We start from the raw sequence: 16,258 nt of genomic DNA, 5'->3' as shown, positions 1-16,258 counted from the left end.
TGTTTAATCTCTTCAGATAATGTTCAGATTCAGTACTTTTGTGTTCCAGTTCCTTATATTTGATTATGTATTATTTCGCTAATTATCCTTTCTTCTCATGCTGTCTTACCAATTTATGACATAATGGAAAGTTATAGTTTATTTCTTTAACAATTGTTGTATTTTATTGCTTTTCTATATATATATTTTATTACAATCTCTACGATATCTAGTAATGTGTGTTCCATTATTTGACTCCTCTATGGGAACTTTGTAATATTTACAATAGCCATGGAGTAGTCTTTGTGTCTCTGAACATTTGCTTATCAATATACAGTTTATCGACTACGAGAGCTATGCATTTCCCTTTAAATCTATTTTCCTTGAAGATTGGATACAGAACTTTGCTTTGTCCTGCAATTTCCTTCAGGAACTGGTCATTCATGCCTATTTTCGTACCAGCAAGTTTTTTTACACAGGCTTTTAACCATTATGTTACCTTTAAAGAAAGCAAATTTGGAAACGATTGGGAGTTACCTCTGCCCTCTCTGTCCGAAACGGTGTACACGTTCGAGTTGGATTTTGTTGACAGCTTCGAGTGGGATCTGAAGCGCTGTAAGGAGGATCTCCCTACCTACTACAGATTCTTCTCCTTTTTTTTCTTGGATTATCTGTAAATACCAGATTTTCTCTGATGGATCTAGTCTGTATGTCAAGTAAAGCTTCTCAAAGAAAGATGTTCTCCTTTTTAAGTTCGTACAATTTTCAATCTTATTGACTGTACCTTTTAGCTGGTTTGTATCTTTATCCAATGTCGCAGCTTTTTTATCACTCATCTCGAAGCTTGCCTTCAACTCCATTGAATCTTTACTGACTAATTCAAGTATGCCCAGTTTGTCATTTATTGATTTTAACAGATCGGTTTCGACGTTTACCATTCCCGGTGGTGAAAAGATTAAATCGTCTGTGTCTGTAGAAGAGTCACGTTTTCGTTTCGGGATTGGTTCCCCTCTTTTACTCTCAGTCATGTTTGGGTGTTGCTTGCTTTTGTAATATTTGTCACTACATTTCTCTAGTCTTATGATTTGTTTTGTGTTGTTATCCAGATTGAAGGTTATAACCGACTAGTTTGTGAAGTGCTAATATTTAGTCTAACTTACTGATATTGAAAATTAAGTTTTTATCTTGAGGTGATCTACACTGCTGTGTTCAGTCCGCCATCTTGCCTCTTCCCCTAACTTTGGGTCTTCCTTTCCTGTGTGGCAGTCCTCATGAGAGCCAGTTTCATCATAGCGCTTGGTTTCTGCGACTGCACTTGAAGAAACTTTAAAACTTTCTTGAAATTCCGTATTGACTGACCTTAAAGTCTTAAAGTAATGATGGACTGTTGTTTTGTTCTCCTTATTTGAGCTGTTCTTGCCATAATATGGACTTGGTCTTTTACCAAATAGGGCTATCTTCTGTGTACCTCCCCATACCACGTCACAACACAAATGATTGGCTCAAACGCATTAACTTCAAACGCATTAACCAACTGGATTTTTGTTTTGAGAGCTCATGCTCTTACAATGGAATGTATAGGGAAATAATTAAATCTATCTCCCAGTATGCAATTCCTATGGCTTACACTGGGTGTCAGCACTCAAATGTTCAAGGTTTCAGGCTTGTTTCTTCCAAAATGAATAAGAATAATGAGTTGTACTATACAGGGACACAGTCTTGGCAATTCGTGTGTGTGTGCGCCATGAAGACAACGCGCACCTGCTAATATTGGTTTCGTATTGAACATACTTCTTTCTGTATGATATATTATAGTTTGATGACATTTTAGGGTATCTGAGGATTAAGATAAATTAATTTTGACTTGTTGAAACAAAGTTTAGTGGTACATTTTCGGATTCCTGTCTTGGCATGTTGAACGAGTGTATTACTCAAATCGATGGCGCCAACTAAACAGACTTTTTCGGATATAAAGAAGGATTTTATTTAACAAAACAACACTACATGTTATAGGGACCCGTTGGATGGCAAATCAGAGGGAGATTTTCAAAAAGTAAGTGAATATTTACTAATATCGCTATTTGTGAATTTATAAAACCTGTGCAGGTGGAAAAATATTTTGATGTGGGGCGCCGTCCTCAAACAATCGCATGGTATGCTTTCACTGTAAAGCGTAATTTAAATTTGGACAGTGCAGTTAGATTAACAAGAAGTTAAGCTTTCAACTGATATAAGACACTTTTATGTACCTAAATGTTTAATATCCCTAATTTTTATGATTATTTATTTGAATTGCGCACCCTCCAGTTTCACCGGAAGTTGTCCTGCTAGCGGGGATGCCTAGCCTGAAGAAGTTATTTAAGAAGGAATAAATTCCACAAATTAACCTTTAACTATGCACACCTGTTAATTGAAATGCATTCCATGTGACTACCTCATGAAGCTGGTTGAGAGAATGCCAAGAGTGTGCAAAGCTGTCATCAAGGCAAAGGGTAGCTGCTTTGAAGAATCTCAAATATAAAATACATTTTGATATGTTTAACTTTTTTGTTTACTACATTATTCCGTATGTGTTATTTAATTTTGGATGACTTCAATATTATTCTACAATGTAGAACATAGTAAAAATAAAGAAAAACCTTTGACTGGTACTGTATATAGAAAATACTTGAATTAGTATTTTTGGTGGGGACAAAATCTACTAGGCACTAAAAATATTTTTTTACAGAGTAGTTCCTAGATCTATATCTTGATTCCTGAATATAGAATAGACCCAAAGTTGTGTTTTCTTGCTGCTTCGTCTTAGTACTGCGGAGGCAGCAATAACACACACACACACACACACACACACACACACACACACACACACACACACACACACACACACACACACACACACACACACACACACACACACACACACAATCATTATAGCCAGTGTGACACAGAAGGCAGGATAAAATAGGTCATGATGAATTATCAGATAGTGAATGACAGGCCTGTGAAATGAACAACCTCTTTAACAAGAATACTAATCACTCTACTGTCAGGAAGGCTTCCACTGACATCCCACACCCAACAAGAGGACCTCTCCCCTGTCTGTCGATTAGACATATTCATGGATAACTTCTTTGACAGTGAGAGATTTATCTCACTGAGTGGAACCGTTTTTGTTAATGCTGCCCCATCTAAAATAATAACTGTTCTTAATATCCTTACTGGTATTTGGGATGCTTCCCAAATGGCACTAAAGGGCTCTGGTAAAAAGGAGTGCACTATATAGGGAATAGGGTTCCATTTGGAATGCATCCTTGGCTTTGCTTTTATTGGGCAAATAGTGTAGGATTTGGTCAGTCGATAAGGTCAGTGTTGACATTCCTTTTTCTGAGGATATTATTGACTCTGAGTTACAGGCGAAGGCAGATTTCTGACCATTATCAGTGTCTAATGCCTGTAGAGACTCTGCAGAGAGGGAGGATAAAGGGAGTATAAAGCCAAGAGTCTACACAGACAGAAATATTTACTCTATATGCTGGTATTCATGTCAGAAAATGTCCAATCTGTGGTTCTGCTGTCCATACACGCACGTGTACAGTACAAGTGTATCACAAAGCTCCATTTTGGTTCATAGATTTAACTTATATTTAGACATTTAGGAGTCATTTGTTTATGTTGAACATTCAACGTAAACAAGAACCGTAGTTTGATAGGTTTGACTTGATGGTCAAAGCCATAATTTAATGATGTCCTTTATGTTCTTTAAGATAATAAGAGGGAGTAAAACAGAGTTTTTTTAAATGCAGTCCTGTAATCGGTTGAAGGCCCAGTGCAGTCAAAAACATGATGGAATTATAAAAATTATGATAATACCCTTTTGGTGTGCTAGTTGTTTGAAAGGGCCGCCTGAAGATTCTGCCTGTTTTGGTGGGAGGAAGTTGTGGCCTGCCTGGTGACTTCTTAATATTTGGTGTTTTATTTTCTTTACTTCCTGCAGGTCCTGAGGATCTTGGATTCAGCATCACGTCACGTGATGTCCCCATAGGAGGCATCCATGTCAAGAAAATCTTGGCTCAGGGTGCTGATATCCAAGATGGCCACCTGAAGGCTGGCGACCTGCAGAAGGAGGTAAACAAGTGGAGTTATTGAAGCTCTTACTTCACTCTCCACCAACTGGTACTTTCTCCCTCTACTTAATTTTTCCTCTTGCTCCTCCTCTTGTACTTCACACTGGTCTCTTCCTTCTGATCATATTCCTCTTCCTACCCCATTTAATCAGTGGTGTAAAGTACTTAAGTAAGAAAATACTTTAAAGTACAACTTAAGTAGTTTTTGGGGGTATCAGTAATTTACTATTTATATTTTTGACAAACTTTTGCTTTTACTCCACTACATTCCGAAGGAAAATATGTACTTTTTACTCCCATAAATTATCCCTGACACACAAAAGTACTCATTGCATTTCGAATGCTCAGGCAGGACAGCAATAGGGGTCCAATTCGCACACCTATCAATATAACGCATTGTCATCCCTGCTGATTCTGATCAGGCGGACTCACTAAACACAAATACTGTGTTTGTAAATGTATGGCCCCTGTCTGTCCATACATTTTAAAAACAATAAAGAGTTTGAAGTCGAGCATTTGCTTTCACTTTTTACTTTTACTCAAGTATGACATTTTTGTACATTTAAAACCAGATACGTTTACATTTTTACTCAAGTAGTATTTTTCCCGGTTGACTTTCACTTTTACTATTAAAGTATATTTACTTTTACTCAAGTATGACAATTTAGTACTTTTTCCACCACTGCTCTTCATTACCCTTGTCCTGCTACTACCCTTTATTCTCCTCTTCCCACCATGAATTCTGTTCTGAGAAACATCCAATTGACAAAGACTGTCTTATGTCATGTGGATTGAAACACATGCCTTCATACCATTTGTCATTCATGACCATTGCATTTACGCCAATGCCATTACCAGTATGCCAGTGACACAACGGCTGATTGAATGGGCTTTGCCATTGAAAAGAGTAATAAATCCCAGAGTAGAGTACCTATAGGGCTGTCCACGTTGCGCTTTGAGTGGCTAAATAAAGGGAACTGAACGTTATAATCTTGTGTCAACAGTCCTATCAGAGTGACATGAAAATCATAGACTATGTAATTGGAAGATTTCTGGTCTTGGCAAGTCACAGTTCCTCTATGCAAACAGAGGATGATTATGTGTGGAATAAAAATGAGTAATCATTTCACACATGTAATTCCAAGGCAGGTTGAAATGTCACACATGTAACACAAGGCAGTAAAACCTTCAGTTTTATATGAACAAAAAGGTAATACATTTCACATCTGTTTGTGTGCATGTGTGTGTGTTTTGGCTACGTGAATGTATGTGTCTGCGCGCGTATATGTGTGTGTCCAGGTGAATGGAGTAGATCTGCACGGGAGCACTCCGGAAGAGGTGGTAGCTCTACCCAGGGCCACACCCATGGGAGCAACAGTCAGTCTGCTAGTCCTACGCCAAGAGAACTCCCATCTACCCAGAGAGGTGGTAAGTATTCATGCCAGTCAAATGTATATCAGATTGACTCACATCACCATTCACTTTTTCCACACCATCGTTACCCCTAACTTACGTTTCACATCCTAGCCCTGATAGCCCATGGTGTTGCAAATGAGAACTTGTTCTCAACTGGCGTACCTGGTTAAATAAAGGGTTACTTCCATGTTACTTCTTTGTCTGTGACCTTCTGTCTTGGACATCATCATCAGTGCCACAGGGATCCACATGGACTACAGTATACCCGCTGGGCAAAAACTGGTGGAATCAACGTTGTTTCCGTGTCATTTCAACAACAACAAAAATCTATGTGATGATGTTGAATCAACGTGGAAAATAAATCAAATTTCATTTGTCACATAGACATGTTTAGCAGATGCTATTGCGGGTTAGATTTGATTATTTACAAAAAGTCATCAATGTAAGGGAACTTATGATCTTTTTCAGCCAACATTTAAACTCAATCCAATCACAAGGTGAAATGTTTTGTTGAATTCACGTTAGTTGACAACTTCACCAATTCGAAATCAAAACTCGACTTTGAACTCTGTCCAGTGGGTAGTTTCTCCACCCTAATGAGTATCCAGACTTATTCCCAATCCAACACACAGCTCAAACACTTCCCTCAGTCCCACCTTGCAGGCCCCCTTTGTTTGATAAAAGGCTGATCTGAGAGCAGGCTTTATGGCAGATCCCACTTGTTAATACAATCTGCAGGGCAGTGTCATCTCTGTGTGTATCTGTCTGGCTGGTGTTTTGTCAGTGAACACAGTATTATCCTCCTCCCTCCCCTGTCTGTCCCCTTACCCTGGAGCCATTATAGAGCCCTGTCCCCTTAGGATCAGAGGTAGATGTTGAATGCGTCCCAAATGGCACCATATTCCCTACATAGTGCCCTTCTTTTAACCAGCACCCTATGGACCCTCAAAAGTAGTGTAGAGAATAGGGTGCAATTTGGGACTCAGAAGATTTGGACTGACCTGGTCCTTCCTCCAAATCATATTAACACAGACCTTCTCCAGGGGTTGGTTAATCTGCCACTCTTCTATCTGTACACATAATCTCACAAAGACCAGCTCTCTCTCACACACACACACACACGCACACGCACACGCACAAACACACACACACACACACACACACACACACACACACACACACACACACACACACACACACACACACACACACACACACACACACACACACACACACGTTTGTGTGAGTAGTTCTGGGGTGACTTTCCCTGTCTAGTAACAGATGGTAAAAATAGTGTCCTACCCTGCTCCACCCTGCTTTCAGCAGGTATGACAGTCTCCCTATCATTTGAGTGGCCAGGCAGACAGCAGGGTTTAGGCTTTAACCCTAACTTTACCCTATAGCACTCAACCTGTCTCTGCCTTAACCCTAACTCTGTCATTTGGTAATAGGACAGCAGTGCTTAGCTTTGACCCTAACTAGGTTAAAGCGTACAGGACACCTTTGCTATAACCATATATGACACTCGGTCTGCCTCTAAGTTAACCCTATCTCTACCTCATGGCACACCATGGCATCCTTAAACCCGGATGGACTTCTCCTGTTCACACTAGAACCATAAATGGTCAGTCAAATGAATACTGGCATGGGTTAAGCATTCTTCCTTTGAAACCTATAACAAAAACTTTTGTATTTTTTCTGTATTTTACATACCTAAGGGAGCTAATGTACTGATTCAATGTTAACAACATCTTAGACAATAGAAGATCAATACATAAAGAATACAAGTACAATATTATACCTCCTCTGGCCCAGCTCCCCTTTCAGCAGTAGAGTGAGGATGGTTACTTTGTCTTCTCAACTGTGACTTAATAAAAAAAAACTCCTATCTTATGCTGCGTTTAGACAAACCAAATCAAATGTTATTTGTCACATGAGCCAAATTACAACAGTTGTAGACCTTACAGTGAAACGCTTACTTGCCAGACCTCAACCAACAATGCAGCTTTAAGAAAAATAAGTGTTAAGAAAGTATTTACAAAAATAAACTGAAGAAGAAAATAGAAAAATAACAAATAATTAGAGCAACACTAAAATAACAGTAGCGAGGCAGGGGGTACCGGTACAGAGTCAATATTGCTTGGTTGTAGAAGATTTTAAGAAGCCTTTTGGAGCTAGACTTGGCGCTCCAGTACCGCTTGTCGTGCGGTAGCACAGAAAACAGCCTATGGCTAGGGTGATTGGAGTCTTTGGAAATATTTAGGGCCTTCCCCTGATACAGCCTGGTATAGAGGTCCTGGATGGCAGGAAGCTTGGCCCCAGTGATGTGCTCGGCCATAACAGGTGTGATGCAACCAGTCAGGATGCTGTCGATGGTGCAGCTGTAGAACTTTTAGAGGATCTGAGGACCCATGCCAAATCTTTTCAGTCCCCAGAGGGGGAATAGGTGTTGTCGTGCACTCTTCATAACTGTCTTGGTGTCTTTGAACCATGATAGTTTGTTGGTGATGTGGACATCAAGTAACTTGAAGCTCTCAACCTGCTTCACTACAGCCCTGTCGATGAGAATGGGGGCATGCTCGGCCCTCCTTTTCCTGTAGTTCACAATAATCTCCTTAGTCTTGATCACGTTGAGGTAGAGGTTGTTATCCTGGCACTACACTGCCAGGTCTCTGATTTCCTCCCTATAGGCTGTCCCATCATTGTCGGTGATCAGGCCTACCACTGTTGTGTTGTCAGCAATCGTAATGATGGTGTTGAAGTCGTGCTTGGCCATGCAGTCATGGGTGAACACTGAGTACAGGAGGGGACTGAGCACACACCCCTGAGAGGCCCCTGTGTCGAGGAATAGCGTGGCAGATGTTTTGTTACCTACCCTTACCACCTGGGGGTGGCACGTCAGGAAGTCCAGGATCCAGTTGCAGAGTGAAGTGTTTAGTCCCAAGGCTCCTTAGCTTACTGATGACCTTAGCTTGGAGGGCACTATGGTGTTGAACGCTGAGAATAGCATTCTCACCTAGGTGTTCCTTTTGTCCAGGTGGGAAAAAGGCAGTGTGGCGTGCAATAGAGATTGCATCATCTGTTGGGGCGGTATGCAAATTGGAGTGGGTCAAGGGTTTCTTGGGTTAATGGGGTTGGTGTGAGCCACGACCAGCCTTTCAAAGCACTTCATGGCATGCTACGGGTTGGTAGTTGTTTAGGCACATTACCTTGCTGTTCCTGGGCACAGGGACTATGGTTGTCTGCTTGAAACATGGTGGTATTACAGACTCAGTCAAGGACAGGTTGAAAATGTCATTGAAGACACTAGCCAGTTGGTCAGCGCATGCTCAGAGTACACGTTCTGATAATACGTCTGGCCCTGCGGCCTTGTGAATGTTGACCTGTTCAATGGTCTTACTCACATCGGGTATGGAAAGTTTGATCACTCAGTCGTCCGGAACAGCTGATGATTTAATGCAGGCTTTAGTGTTGCTTGCCTCGAAGCGAATATAGATGTAATATGGTAGGCTCGTGTCACTGGGCAGCTCGCGGTTGTGCTTCCCTTTGTAGTCCGTAATAGTTTGCAAGCCCTGCCACATCCGACGAGCCGGTGTAGTACAGCCGGTGTAGTACAATTCGGAGCCGGTGTAGTACAATTCAAACCTAGTCCTGGTTAGGAGCCCGTAAAACGGCAGCCATCTCCTCCAGCGCCGTGTGTGTGTGTGGTGTGTGTGAGTGTGTGTGTGTGTGTATGTGTATGTGTGTGTGTGTGTGTGTGTGTGTGTGTGTGTGTGTGTGTGTGTGTGTGTGTGTGTGTGTGTGTGTGTGTGTGTGTGTGTGTGTGTGTGTGTGTGTGTGTGTGTGTCAGAGTGCCTGAACGCTAAGGAGAGTAATGAAGCATTAGTGCGCTAGTTAGCCCTCTCTCATCTCCACACGCTTAGAAAATTTCTCAGGAGATAGAGATAAAGCAAGATGGGAGAGAGAGAGAAAAAAAGAGGTGAGATAATTAGGATGGTGTCTCTATGGCTGCGTTCACAAGCAGTCCAATTGCAATTCTGATATTTCTTCCACTTATTGGTCTTTTGACCAATCAGATGAGCTCTGAAAAAGATCTGATGTGAAAAGATCATACAAGTATGTTCATAAAATTCAGATTAAGAGGGCAGGGCTCCACCACTGACAGTTATTGCAAATAAAGCACGGTGAAGAGAGGGACTGGTAATTGCGGACTGGTAATTGCCTCACTGTTTCACAAACACACACACACAAACACACATTTACATTTTACATTTAAGCCATTTAGCAGACCACACACGCACACACACTTGTTTAAGGTGTGTGTGTGTACGTGTCTGCCTATATGTACATTTGTGCACCTGTGTGTGTCACCATAAACATCATCCAGGCCCTTATCCACCACAGTGAGGCGTCAAATAGTAGTGTGGGTGACGTGGTACATTACTGTAGACATACTGCTGTCAGAGAAGGAGAGAGAGAGGGGACATTTCTCACGTTGACAGGATACATATAAATCAGCATGGAGAGTATCTTGTTTGTTTTGTTGACATTTGCTTTGTGATGTTTAAAATGTAATGCTACGATGCTCTTGGCCCTTTACCACCCCATACAGGAGGGCTGCTCCCACTCCCAGCCCAGTCCAAGCTCTTCTTTGTACCTGCACCTCAATGGTGGAAGCTATCTTCCGAAAGCACCTGAAACCTTACCTCTTCAAAGAGTATCTTAAATAATCCCCCTCCTCATCTTGAATCTCCACACCCCAACAAACAAAACATTTCCTGAACCAACACTTGCATTTGACACACCTCCCCTTATAGCTCTGTTAAATTACTCAAATGCTAAATGTAAAAATGTGATGTCAGTGGTGAAACCAGCACCACATCTCTTGTATTGGTATATTGTGAGAGGTGGTGTGTGTGTTTCATACATATTAATTTACTGTGACTGGTGTTTGCTTAAAACGCAAATGTGAGGTTTCAAATAAAGTTTGTGTTCTCAGAAAGGTTAACGACAATGGCTCAGGGTTGAGTATTCCTTTGTCTTTGTTCATTTGATTATGTTTGCCTATGCTGTCGTGCTCTCTCTCTCCCCTGCGTCTCAGGAGTAGCAGAATACATTTTCAAAGAGCAAAGAGTGGGTGAGAGAGAAACAGATGTGGCAGAACAGATGGACCGACTTATTGATAGGGCCATCATTGCTAATTATTTATGGGCTGGGCTGTCACCCTTTACCCAGTGCTGTCCAAACCAGAGGGGAGCGGAAAACTATTAGGTCTGTCGCCTCAGCCCAACCCAGCCCACAGCCCAGCTCCTCGCCCTTCCCAGAACAGAGAAGAAGAAGAATATATGTCTATAATCTGAGGCTTGAACTGTAAAGATGTTGAATAAATAAGGGCTTTAGATCAATGGCTGCAATGCCAACTACCGAGTCCATGGTGGGTCTTATATTCCAGGAATTAGAGCTCAGGGAAGTGGATGAGTGGGGGTGAGGAAGAGTGAGGCGGAGTGAGGAGGGGTAAGCCAATCATTTGAGCTCCAGGGGGATCGCCCCCTGGTGGGGGATGTTAACATGCAGGCCCTCTCTGGCCCCAGAGGGCCTCATCAGTGGCCTGGCGGGGGAGCATGTGAGGAAAGACTCAGCTTGACTCTTCCCATGTCATCCCCAGTGTTGGCTATGGCTGCAGGCTATGGCTGCATTTGAAATGGCACTCTATTCCCTATATAGTACAGTACTTGTGACCAGGGCCCATAGGGCTCTGGCTAAAAGTAGTGCACTATATAGGGAATAGGGTGTCATTTGGGATGCAACCCATGCTGACAACTCTGGCCCTCTGCACTGCGTAGGGCTGGGAATTGGGAGTTTGGATACGCTAGTCTTTTCATGTCACGAATACCTTATGTTTTGCATTAAGTACTTATACTCCATGGCTCTGCAAAATGCATGTGTGTAATTTTGAGTCTCTGTGTATTTTATTCCAGAAGGTATTTTCATTGTGTTCCCACTAATAATAACAACTAATATGTTTTTATTATCACGTACCCTGAATAGGTGCAGTGAAATGTGTTGCTTTACAGAGTCAGCCAAAGTAGTACGATGCCACTGGAGCAAATTAGGGTTAAGTGCCTTGCTCAATGGCACGTCGACAGATTTTTCACCTTGTCGACTCAAATTCAATTCAGTAACCTTTCGGTTACTGGCCCAACACTAACTGCTAGAATGAGGTGAAGAAAGTACCATAGACAAGGACAGTAGTGAGTCCTGTATTGAGTGAGACAGAGGTTAAAAACATCGAGATGTGGAGGGAGAGAGATATTGAGAGAAGCAGAGGAAATGTAGAGTTGGAAAGAGAGAGAGAGAAAAATGTATGAGTATGAGTGCAACAATAGAAAGGGCCAGTGCACAATGAAAGAATAATGTCCAAAAGGCCTGCATTGAAAAAAATGTTTACTATATTTATATTTTATTTCGTGTATCTTATTTCATTTTTACATTTAACCTTTATTTAACCAGAAATCACATTGGAAATAACAACACAGGGGAATCATAGGGGACCCAACCTGTACTTAATGAAACCTTACCTCTGCATTGCTACGATGCTACTCTAGTCAGTGGTCCATGTCAACACACACCTAGTCCTCAGTTCCCCCTTCTACCTCTCTGAATAATTCATTTCTGCAGATGCAATTACCCACTACGCTAAGACCAGGAACGGCAGGAGCCGCATCACACGGTCGTGTGAGAACATTAAAACAGCACATCACACAAACACAATTCTGACATGCAAACACAGAGGCCAACCATGGTCCCCACAGCCCCACCACCACAGCACCAACGCCATTGGCTGATTTATTTATTGTCTCGTTTATCTACCCAGCTTGCACTGCTGCTGTGTGTGCTTATAGCTGAGAGCGACATGTCAGCATCCCGACGCTGCGAGCCAAGATTGCATTTCACCTTCCTCTCCTGTGATAAATAAGTCAATGTCACGCCTCAATAGCCACGGTGGCTGGTCACACCACAGAGTAATTAGTTACGTTAGTACCTAGTGTGTACCAGGGCCCGGTTGCATAAAACATCTTAATTCACATTTCCCCTTATTTTTCCCCTTAAAGTTTCCTTAACGTTAGGTCAGTTTCACAAAACATTTAACAGAATTTGCCCCTTAAGTGCTTCATTCAGAAAGGATATCAGTGTAGGATAAAGAGCATTTCTGGAGGTGAATGTTTCTTTCCTCTGCCCTGGTTGCGAAAAGATAATATCAACCAGCTAGCTTGGTGTATATGTATAGCTGGCTAGCTACTTAGCTAAAACAATGGCAGGTGCAAGATCCATGGCTACAAAGCTTGCTGATTAGCTAGCTACCTACTCGGTAAGTTAGCTTGAAGTGCTGGAAATCAATAAAAGTTGAGAAAAAAGTAACTCAACAAAACATCTTTTATTATCTTTGGAATCAATATGTTTCTCCTTTCTTGAACGTAGGAGTTCTATTTTGGGATCTCCCAAAATAAATTGTGAGGAGACATTCAGTCAGTGAATCAGGTTGTCTCCTTGGTAACCAGAGACTCTTTTTGCCAGTATGCCCTTACCTAAGGAAAACGTTTGAGGGGCTCTATGCAACGCCCTTAAATAAATCCCTTCGGTAAAGGGGAAATTATTCCTCAAGGTAAATCCTTAACTGACCTTAATAAACAGAAAGAGGCAACCCTGGTGATGTCATGACAAATCCTAATTTATTCACCAGTTGAGTTGGTTTTGGTTTAAAACTGCAGTCTGTTGGGTTTACTGTTAGAGCTGCAAAGTGGTTGACCAATTTGTTGTCATGAGTAAAGCTGTGTTTGTGTGTGTGTTTGTTTGTATGTGGCTCAATTACAGCCATGTTCTCTTACAGCCGCATCATAAACCATGTTTCATATTTATATCATGAACATAACACACAGCCCACTGACCCTAAGTGCATGCTTGTACCTTCAGTCCCTATATAGAGCTATATAGGTTCCGCCCACAATTAAACCCTATTCCCTATATTGTGCACTACTTTTTACCAGAGCCCATCAAAAGTAGTGCACTAAATAGATAATTTGGTGCCATTTTAGATACACATAGAGTGTGATATGAAGAACAAATGAGTGTTAAAGGAACATAATGAATATATGCTTCTCCATGGTGACTATTCTGTAGTTCTGGATCACATCAGTGTAATTAAGCAGTACATTAAAATCCATCTTTATGATCATGTCACAGTTGTCACTGATCCATTAGAAGCCGTATCTGCCAAGGATAAAGAATCTTTAATTGCACAATTAATTATAGTCCTAAACGATGTGACAGTGGGATTGATGATTTGCGCCCAGAGAGAGAGAGAGAGACCCTATTACCCAAAAGTACTGCCTACTGTTTACTGTAGTTCAGCTGGTCCAAATCAAAGTGGTCCCCACAATGTTTTCTACCACTAAACTCATATAGCATTAAACTGTAATGGCCGCAATCAGAATCTCCCCATTTGAGAGTGTTTTGAACAAGGAAAATATCCTTTTTTTGTAAACCCCTTATATGCATATTGAAAATTAAAGGCTGCTGGGTTGGTTCCCTGAAATGTCTTTGTAAGCCAAACAAGCATGCCATTGTTTTCCTTTCCCAAACTACGCCAGTGAACCTTTACAGCACATTCCAGTTAAATGGGCCCAATTATCCTCAGCAGATGATATCTCTTGCATGAAGACAGCTTTTGTTGTGGTGCCAGTGATGTTTTGTGAGTGGATAAAGAAACATTTAAAATACTTATGTAGCTACAGTTCATTGATTTTGCTTTGTTGCCAGAAGAATCCCTTTACAAAGTAGATCCAAAGAGAAAAGTGACATGATACAAGACAAAACAGTTGATAAAACATAATAAGAAATATATTTGTGCTTGTTTGTAAGTAGCTGTCTGTGGAACAGTATTGTTGTAAATGGGCTCCTGTACAGTACTGTATATTGAGGCTTCTGCAGGTGCACCAATGTTCTGCCCCACCTGGGATCGGGATAGGTGTGACTGGGTTCAGTCAGGAGTGTCATGTTGCATTGCTCTAAGAAAGCACAATTGGATATCTGTCCGCTTGTCTGTCCCAATAGCAATGCCCCATGAGAGAAGTCATGTCATAGCTAACAGGGCCCACTGATTGGCTGATTGAGGTAATTGGGAAAGGGGGATACTTAGTCAGTTGTACAACTAAATGCATTCAACTGAAATGTGTCTCCTGCATTTAACCCAACCCCTCTGAATCAGAGAGGTGCGGGGGGCTGCCATAATCGACATCCACGTCTTCGGCGCCCGGGGAACAGTGCCTTGCTCAGGGGCAGAACGACAGATTTTTACCTTGTCAGCTCCTTTCGGTTACTGGCCCAACACTAGGCTACCTGCCATTCTCCTTTAATGGCCCAGGCTATTTTATTTCTATTGTGTTCGAAGCAGTACAAAATGGTCCCATGTCTTCTTTTCCCCGTTCATTCTTCATCCATATGGTTTGATTTTCACCAGCCAGATGAGTTTCTGCCTAGTTGGGTGTATTTCCATGGCTTGGTCCTCTGATCTCTTACTCTCCCTGACCTCCTTCTTTCTGCTCATCCACCTCTCCCTAGCCACCGCTTGGCTTGGCTTATGTTACCAACCTCCTCCTCTGCCTCCTCCGTTCCTCCTCCCCCTCCCCATCCGATCTTACTGGGAGAAAAAGAGAGCAAGAGAGATATGAGAGAGAGCACATAGCCTAGCCCATGGATGATTTAAAATAAAAAGGTTTTAGTCCATATTACCCAGGATGTTTATTTTGATTGTGATGTACAGTGGAGTCTTTTAATAAGACAGGATGTTCTACAGCATTCAGAAGGGCCAGAGAAGTGTCATCTTCTGTGTTAATATGATTAGATTTTTCGTAGAGTTATGCTTTTGCCTTACCGCAAGGATGAGGTAACGTGCTGTAACTTTTGCTAACAAAGTGGCAAAACTGCTGTTCTTTTCATTTCCTTTATAGAGTTGAGAAATATACTGGCTGGTGTGAGATAAAACAGTAAAGGTGTTGACTCTATGGTCTGTGCTCCTTTCCTTTTTAATAGGGGATAAATGAACCCCTTCACCGAGTTCCTGAGTGATCTAACCCTTCTTAAAACTTTCCTTTCACATTTCTACAAACTTCAAAGTGTTTCCTTTGAAATGCTAACAAGAATATGCATATCCTTGCTTCAGGGTCTGAGTTACAGGCAGTTAGATTTGGGTATGTCATTTTTGGCAAACATTTTAAAAAAGGGGCGGATCCTTAAGAGGTTATCCTGTAGTGACACCCCATCCCGTGAACGGGACCGTTGTCATCATCTGACACTAATTAGCATAACGCAACGGACATAAATATTACTCGAAAATATTCCTATTCATGAAAATCACAAGTTAAATATATTAAGACACAGCTTAGCATTTTGTTAATCACCCTGTCATCTCACATTTTCAAAATATGCTTTACAGCCAAAGCTAGACAAGCATTTGTGTAAGTTTATCGATAGCCTAGTATAGCATTTTGTCCAGCTAGCAGCAGGTAACTTGGTCACGGAAATCAGAAAAGCAATCTAATTAAATTGTTTACCTTTGATGAGGTTCGGATGTTTTCACTCACGAGACTCCCAGTAGATAAATGTTCCTTTTTTCCAAAAATATTATTTTTGTAGGCGAAATAGCTCCGTTTGTTCTTCACCTTTGGCTGAGAAATCGCCCG

Source organism: Oncorhynchus keta, chromosome 4 (assembly GCF_023373465.1).
Source record: "Oncorhynchus keta strain PuntledgeMale-10-30-2019 chromosome 4, Oket_V2, whole genome shotgun sequence".
In the NCBI taxonomy this organism is placed as follows: domain Eukaryota; kingdom Metazoa; phylum Chordata; class Actinopteri; order Salmoniformes; family Salmonidae; genus Oncorhynchus; species Oncorhynchus keta.
This window is presented reverse-complemented; position numbering follows the sequence as displayed.